This window comes from Phragmites australis, chromosome 3, assembly GCF_958298935.1.
Source record: "Phragmites australis chromosome 3, lpPhrAust1.1, whole genome shotgun sequence".
Lineage (NCBI taxonomy): Eukaryota > Viridiplantae > Streptophyta > Magnoliopsida > Poales > Poaceae > Phragmites > Phragmites australis.
In genome coordinates this window covers 41,052,807-41,061,738 of record NC_084923.1, presented here as the reverse complement: position 1 = coordinate 41,061,738, position 8,932 = coordinate 41,052,807, and positions in this window count along the sequence as shown.

Below are 8,932 nucleotides of genomic sequence, written 5' to 3'. Positions count from 1 at the left end.
TAACTATCATAGAAAATATTAATACAAAAATTATCTCCACAAAGCTCATTGTACAAACCTCTCAGCTAAACATCTTCTTTGCATACTTCAGAAATAACCATATATTCAGCTTCAATAGTTGATAAAGCAATAGTAACCTACAAACATACTTTCCAACTAACAGCACAACCATCAATAGTAAAAACATAACTTGCGAGAGATCTCTTGTTCAAATCACCAGTATAATCTGAGTCAACATAACCAACAAGTCCATCTTTAGATTTTCCAAAATGCAAACAAGCATTAGAAGTACCACGCAGATATATGAAAATCCACTGAACAGCTTTCCAATGCTATTTGCCAGGATTAGCCATGAATCTACTAACAACACTTAGTGTATGAGATAAATCAGTACGAGAACAGACTATGGCATACATAAGTGAACCAACTGCACTTGAATATGAAACTCTAGACATGTACTCAACATCATAATGGGACTCAGGACATAACGCTGAAGATAATTTGAAATGTGCAGCTAATGGAGTACTCACTGATTTTGCATTATGCATATTAAAACGACGAAGGACCTTCTCAATATAGCCTTGTTAACTAAGATATAACTTATCAACTTTCCTATCTCTAATGATCTCCATATCAAGAATTTTATTTGCTACACCTAAATCCTTCATCTCAAATTCACTACTCAATTGTAATTTCAATTTGGCTATTTCTGATTTATCCTTTACAGCAATCAACATATCATCGACATAGAGAAGCAAATAAATAGCTGAACCATTAACAGTCTTTAAATAGACACAGCTATCATAATCAGAACGCTTAAAACCATTAGAGAGCATAAAAGAGTCAAACCTCTTGTACCACTGTCTAGGGGATTGCTTCAAACCATAAAGAGGTTTCTTTAATTTACAGACAATGTCTTCTTTTTCAGGAATAACAAAACCTTCGGGTTGACCTATATAAATATCTTTATCTAGCTCTCCATGTAAAAATACAGTTTTAACATCTAATTGACCAAATTCATAATCACGCATAGAAACAATACTGAGTAAAGTGCGAATAGAACTATGCTTCACAACAGAGAAGAAGACATCATTATAATCAATACCTAGAATCTGGCTATAACCTTTAGCAACCAGCCTTGCTTTATACCTTGCTGCTTCATTAGAAGAAATACCCTCATTTCTTTTAAAAATTCACTTGCAACGAACAAGCTTCTTTTCTTTTGGCAATTTAACTAAGTCCCAAGTACCAGCTCTTTTCTTTTGGCAATTTAACTAAGTCCCAAATACCATTCTTTTCAAGTGACTCTATTTCATCTTGCATTGCAGTCATGCAATTATTGCAATCAGAAGAAGTAATAGCCTCATTATAATTAGAAGGTTCTACATTATCTTTAACTTTTTCTACATAACTCAAAGCATATGCAACAATATTACACTCCTTAATTAACCTCTTAGGTGGATTAATTTGTCGTCTAGGCCTGTCAACTGTAATAGAATATTATGTAGGCTACACAAAGGGAGAAGAAGGTGGAACACTAGACGAATCATAGTCTATAAATAAATTTTTAGCAATAGGTGCATCTTGGACAGTAGCATCTAGTGTACTTTCTGCATTAATAAAATACTCCACCTGCACGCTAGAACTTTGCTGACTCTGAACATGAGCATTAGGCAACATAGTAGATTTATTAAAGACAATATTCCTACTAATCATCACCTTTTGTGTTGCAGGATTCCACAATTTATAACCTTTAACACCATATTTATAACCAATAAAGATACACATAATAGCTCTAGGCTCCAATTTACCATTATCAACGTGAGCATAAGCAGGACAACCGAAAACTCTCAATTTTGAATAATCAGCTGGAGAACCAGACCATACCTCAATTGGAGTTTTCTTATCAATGGCAATGTTTGGTGATCGATTAATAAGATAGCAAGCAGTGGAAACGGCTTCAGCCCAAAAACGCCTATGCATACCTGTATTAGAAAACATGCAACGGGCCCTTGAGATGATAATTCTGTTCATATGCTCAGCTACACAGTTTTGTTGTAGAGTACCAGGAACACTGTAGTGCCTCACAATACCTTCAGACTTACAATATGAATCAAATTCATCAGAACAAAATTCCATCCCATTATCAGTGCAAAGTTTCTTTACCTTCTTTTCAGTTTGCCTCTCAACCATAACCTTCCACTCTTTAAATGCTTTAAATGCTTCTGATTTATGCTTCAAGAAATAAGGTCAAACTCTCATAGAGTAATCATCAATAATAGCTAACATATAACAAGAACCATCTAGCGAAGGCCTACGAGATGGTCCCCATAAATCAGAATGCACATAATCAAGAATACCTTCTGTTGTATGAACTGAAGTGTTGAATTTCACCCTCTTTTGCTTGCCAAAAATGCAATGCTCACAAAATTTCAGCTTGCCGATGCTATGTCCATCGAAGACCTCTCTTGCTCAATTCTGCCAAACCAAGTTCACTCATATACCCAAGACGCATATGCCATAGATTAGTAGCATCAGAATCTGATAATGAATGTGAACTTACAATGGCATCACCTGTGATTGTAGTGCCTCGGAGATGATATAAATTGACAAACTTTGAATCACCTTTCATTACAATAAGAGAACATATTTTCACCTTTAAAATACCATCTCCACCTGACCAATAATACCCTTTATTATCAAAAGTACTCAAAGATATAAGATTCCTTTTCATACCTAGAACATGCCTCACATTTGTCAATGTTCTAACAATACCATCATGCATCTTTATCATAATTGATCCAATTCCAACAATTGTACGTGGGTTGTCATCATCCATCCTAACAGAACCAGCATCTTGAACAGAATTATAAGTGGTAAACCAATATCTATGTATGCATATATGGAAAGACGCGGCAGAGTCAATAATCCATTCATCACCACTACTAGCACATTCAACAAAAGCAACGAGAGTCTCTCCATCAGAACTATTATTGGAAGTAGCAACAGAAGCTTTACCTTCTTCATTAGATTTACCTTTTCTCTTTTCTTTATTCCTCAACTTGTAACATTCAGATATATCGTGATTATCTTTCTTGCAATACCTGCAGAATGTTTTCTTACCTCTGAACTTCGAACGACCTCTGTTACTGTTCAAACTTCTACCTCTTTGGCTATTATGCGAATTCTTTCCCATTGTCCTGCTACACACAATCAAACCTTCTCCATTGGAAGTCGAGCCATCAGTAGACACCATCTGTTTCATCTTTCCTTGGCATGCAAAGCCTCGTAGACTTCTTTCAAAGTCAGTGTATCATGACTGTATAATATGGTATCTCTGAAGTTTGCAAAAGAACTCGGCAATGAGCACAAAAGAATAAGACTCAAGTCCTCATCATCATATTTTACCTCCATAGACTGTAGGTCAGCAATGATCTCCTTAAAGACCGAAAGATGATTCAACACAAAACCACCCTCTTATAATTTGTGTGTGAACAGCTTCATCTTCAGATGCTGGTCAGATCCTTTGATATGCAGATTGATTCCAACTTTAACCATAGAGCAGCAGCAATTTTCTCCTGCAAAACCTCATGCAAAATATTATTTGATAAATGAAGATGAATTCGTGACAAAGCCTTACGATCCTTTCTCTTATCTTCATCGGATCAAGACTTTTGATCTTTGTTTCCAAAATTATAAAGCGTATCATCCAGATCAGTATGCGCAAGAACAGCTCGCATCTTGATTTGCCATAGAGTAAACCTTATATCTCGATCTAGTAGCGGAATATCATACTTCAAAGAAGTCATGGCAAAGAATAATTAGCAACAAAATAGGCTGCAACCCTCTGGTACAATCATGTGTGCACGAAGCAATAAACTGTAGAAATCCTGTATACTTCGTGTACGTACAGCAATCAAACCAGAAACAAATCTCTTGGTTCCTTTCCTCGGATGCATGTAGCAAAATTTGATTTTTCTTTTTTTCACGTTGGGTGTTGGCTGAGATGTCACCTCGAAACTTTGATTAGATTCCTTTTCCAGATTGGTCTCGGCAAATGCGTGCGCCGGACGTCTTTGGTCGATTCGACGAGAAGCGCTTCGGTCAATTCGATGAGAAGAATCCGAGGCGATGGAAAAAGAACCGATCTATTTTTTTTTTTTTTAGTATTTCTCGTGTAGATTCAATCTGGCTCAGGTACTACTTGTAAGAAAACAAGCACGATAAGATCAAACACGAGACATAATTTTTACGTGAAAACTCCTTGCGGAAAAAAAAAACCATAGACGTCAATCAACGATCTTCACTATATCAAGGATGTTTACAATGCAGAGGATTATAATGAGTGTCTTAACTCTCTTTGCAGCTTACAAGATATGTTTATAGAGGTGGACACATACGACTCGAGTCTAATACGGACTGTTCTGAAATATAGGCCGAAGACGTCTCTTATATGGCCCAACAAAAATCGGATCACAATCCAACAAAAGTAGCAACATACACTTTTGCAGTAATGACTTCATAGATTATAGAATAAGCACAATAGCACATCATCACGTGATAACTGGATCGATTGCATTGTTGCAGTAATCAGATTATTATTATCTCTATAGGTGACTTAACCTAATTAGTAAGATTTACACTTTTACAGTAAGCCATAAGTCATCAATCAACGGCACGGATTTGGAGTCTTGGTGATACAAATTTTTGGGAGTTTCAGGTCATCACACGTTAATTGTTAAGATTTCTTTAAATTGATTCGGTGCATTTATAGGTGCGGCACTGGCGAATGGTGAAAAGCTTGTCGTCGTGCTCCAAACCCTCCGGCGAGCGGCGGAACATGACCATCTGCTCATGGAAAACATGACAAGGCTACAGGTTGTCATCGGTGACGCGTGGTTGAGGCTACCGATGGTGAACTGCGGCTTGAAGCTTCGGTTCTCGTCAGAGCTAAGCTCTGGTCGACAATTTCACCTCGGCTCGATGGACAAAATCTGCGCAATGGTGTAAGGAAGCTCTAGGGTCTCATACTTATACACGGGTGGCTACCATATCTCCAAATCGATTCAGATTTGAAAAGAGAGGTGGTGGCGGCTCAAACGCGATTCAGAGGATTCAAATGAGCTCAGACTCTTATCTAGTGGGCAAAACTTCACGTATGCCTGCTAGATTCTTTCTCCTTTTACTCTGTAGCTTATCTCCAACGCAATTCTCGAATTTGGTTTAGATACTGTGCGGCTGGCGGACTTGTTCTTGGGGCTTTCTCATGAATGGCTCGGGCTCTGTCGAATCCAACACGGACTCGTGCTTCTAGAAGTCCTGTAGATCTTGTTTGGAGGTTGGATGGTCAATCTCCAGCTTAGGCGTGGCGACGTCTATGTGGGTGGTGGCCGGCTGATGCTGCTGAGCTACCGAGCAGAGTAGAGTCGGTTTGGTTGGGTGGGCCGAGAGAAAAGAAAGAAGGAGAGAAAATGAAATGGGCTTCAGCTTAAATAACTCAAAAAGCTTTTCCTTTTAACCTTTCCATTTTCTCTCATGTATATACACATGTATATATACATATATATAGTGTGTATATATATCCCCTTATACACTCACATACTTAACCAATAAACCAAACAATAAAAATATATATATGTAACCATAAATATTCCTTTATAAGAAAATATCCCTCAATGTATATATGTATTTATACATACAACACACATACACATATATGTGGATATGCATGAAGCACACATACACACTTAGGATTAATTTAGTTTTTGCAAACTCTTTTATTTTGTTTGGAAAAGTTTTTAATTTTCTTGATTTTGAGACTTTGGGTTGTTACACATCTCCACGTGGTGCACTGTTTGAGGGTCATGCGAAGACCCCGAGCCTGAAGGTCCAGATAACTACCGGTTTAGTCGTTCCTTTAGGGCCACTACATGAGGACACAACTTGGTTGTGTGGCTCGCGTCTTCACCGTGTATCGTACAATATAGTTGCCAGGGCCACTCGGAGCTGCTGCCCTGACCCTTCATCGAGCCTCCACCTCTCTGCTTGCTTTTATCTGAGCTCCCCTCGATGTTGTGCACCCCCTGCTTGTGGCACCTCGGTTGGTGAAAAAGACGATGGTTGGTTTTGTGCTGGTCCGAGAACCAGTGGGCTTCCCTCAGACGCTCTTCCTTCTCTTTTCCTTGAGATGCTTTCTCCTCGCCTACCCTGCTGCTCCGAGTCTCAGAGGTCGGTCTATCAGCGTGTCTCCAAAGCTCATCCTCCTTGGCCCTCGAATACTCTTCCATCTTGGTGAACAACACATCCACGTCCCTGACCGGTTTCTGTGCTAGGCACAAGGCCAGGGCCCCAAGACGAAGGCCTTGCCACGCGGCATCTATTATTGTATCATCACTGAAGCCCTTAGTCTGGCACTTCACTCGAACGAAGCACCAAGTGAATTCCTTCAGGCTTTCAACCTCCTTCTGCTTTACTGCAATCAGATCTCCTATGATGATTAGGGCCACGTAATTGCCCTGGAAATGTGAGAAAAGTGCCTCCCAAAGCTGCTTCCAGGAGAATATCATTCTAGCTGGAAGAGAGGTGTGCTATGAGAGCGTGGTTCCCTTGATGGCTAGGACGAAAGCCTTAGCCATGGTAGTTTCATCTCCCCCAGCGAACTCTATCTCGTCCACGAAACTCATCACAAATTCCTTTGGGTCGGTCTCGCCATTGTACAGGTGCAGTTAAGGCATTTTGAACACCAGAGGCCATGACCGCATCTGCAAACTCGTAGCCAACAGGGAGACTTGATCTACCACCCGCGATCAATGGGGTTCCTCTGATCCTCGCTGATGAAGTAGCTATGGGTCTCTGCTACCGCTGAGGCCTTCCGGGGCCCCTTGCTGAGATAAGAGGGGCTGACGAAGGGACTTGAGTTCCTCACATAGCTTCTGGATTTGCTTGTTGGCCTCCTCCATCTAGTTGCTGTACAACACGTCATTGTCATCGTGAACTCCTGCTCCATGGTCCCCTGGGACGTGTGGGGGAACCCGATGATGCTCCGGGGCATCCGGCGTAGTTGTTTGACCATCATGGACGTCTGGAGCAATCACCCCAAACCTCCTACTCCCAATTGGACAACCATGTCGACTCCAGGTATTTCAACCTTGGGGCCCTCGACCAAAGCTCTGACCCCCTCGGTCGCCACAACTCCTCCCTACTGCGAAGGGACTTTCGAGCCTCCCTCACTATACGTAGACGCTTGTGCTTTTTCTTTCCTAGTCTTTGGTAGCATGAGATCACCACATGGTCGTGGATTCGATCCCTACAGACGGCGCTAAATGTTGTGATCATGACCGCAACACAGTAAATCGTACTTGTAACTATTGGTGTAATAATTGTTCCTCTCTTGTTATTACATTAGATGAGTGGGGGTATTTATAGACACACCTCAACCACTCTCTTCAGCGTTACATTTTTACCCATTATCTATAGGAATATTTCTTCTAATATTAGAGAATATCCCAATGGTATTACAATCATTGTCTATCTGTATTACCCTAAGCAACTAAATCCTGACATATGTCCTGGGGGGGGGGCGCAGTGGACCCTCCGTCCAGGCTACTGGCGTTCTCCCTCGGGCCATTTCCTAGTCGGGTAGCTAACTTGCGGGCTCCTTTTTAGATGAGCCTTTGTTTTGTCACCGAAGGTCCTCGCACCACATTTCTTCGGCCTTGGGGCTTCGCTACACCCTTCGTCCTTCGGGCCTCATCATGCTCTGGGCCTTGCCGCGCCCCTTCGGACCTCACCTTCGGGCGTTGTCCCTTGGGCTTCGCTACGCCTTCTTGACCCTAACTTCTGCAGAGCATAAAGGAAAACATCCCTACTTTGACACTAGCCTTGCTATTTCGGTTTTTGGATTGACCAGTGTGGCCGAAATCAACGAAGGGAGGCCCATGTGGTACCATTCTTCTAATAATTAGTAATTCGAGCGCTTGATGTTGTCCAATAATGCTTATGTTGACTTATACACAGAACACAACGAATAAGATCCAGTTATATTCTACTGAAATCTGCCTATTTGGTATGACTTTTGTGATGTCAATGTCTGATGAAATGGCTTTGTGTGATGTCACGGCTTGTTTAATTCATGGTCCGGAGTATAATGCGATTATGCGATGGTACCTAACTGCCGCATTATGTTAATCGCCCCAAGGTCCAAAGTGATGCACTTGATTGTTGCTTAAACTAATGTCAGTGGTTACATAGGCCTAATCTTCTGCTTCTTGCTCCAGAAGTGGAATCGGTGGAACCTTGTGTTTGTCCAGTGTTTACACTAGTGGCTTGCATCCTTTGCATGTTTATTGGTTCTGTTGGTAATTACTTGTGCTATATGAATTATGATCTGATCACGATAGAAGTTTAATTTGAGTAGCCTTGGTTGATCATTGTTCCATTTGAATGTGATGCCAAAAGTATCAAATCACTGGTTGAAACTGTTGGAATGTCACCATGTTGAAGAAAAAGGAGGATTGGAGTGAACTTTGTTTAATTCTATTAGTCTATACTGAAAATGCAAGAGTGAACGTCCATTGATCATCACTCATCATCTGAACGAGGTTATTTGTTGTATTGTTTTTTGTATTTGTTCAATGTCCATATGCCCCTATGCTTAACATTATCATATGCTCACATGCTCACTTTTTTTTCAAACTTTCTTTAGTAGTTTTGTTATATTACCTTAGATATTGTTATTATTATGAACAATTTGTACTTTGAATCTTGTTATTTTTAATATTTATATTTATAGAAAAATTAGCTATATATAATATAATATTTACACTAAATTGAAAATCCTAAACCCGTCACTTGTCTGACCAGGAAAGGGTGAAAGGAGATCAGTGGGGCGCCAGCGCGACAGACAAACTCATGCGCGAGTTGATGAAGTAGA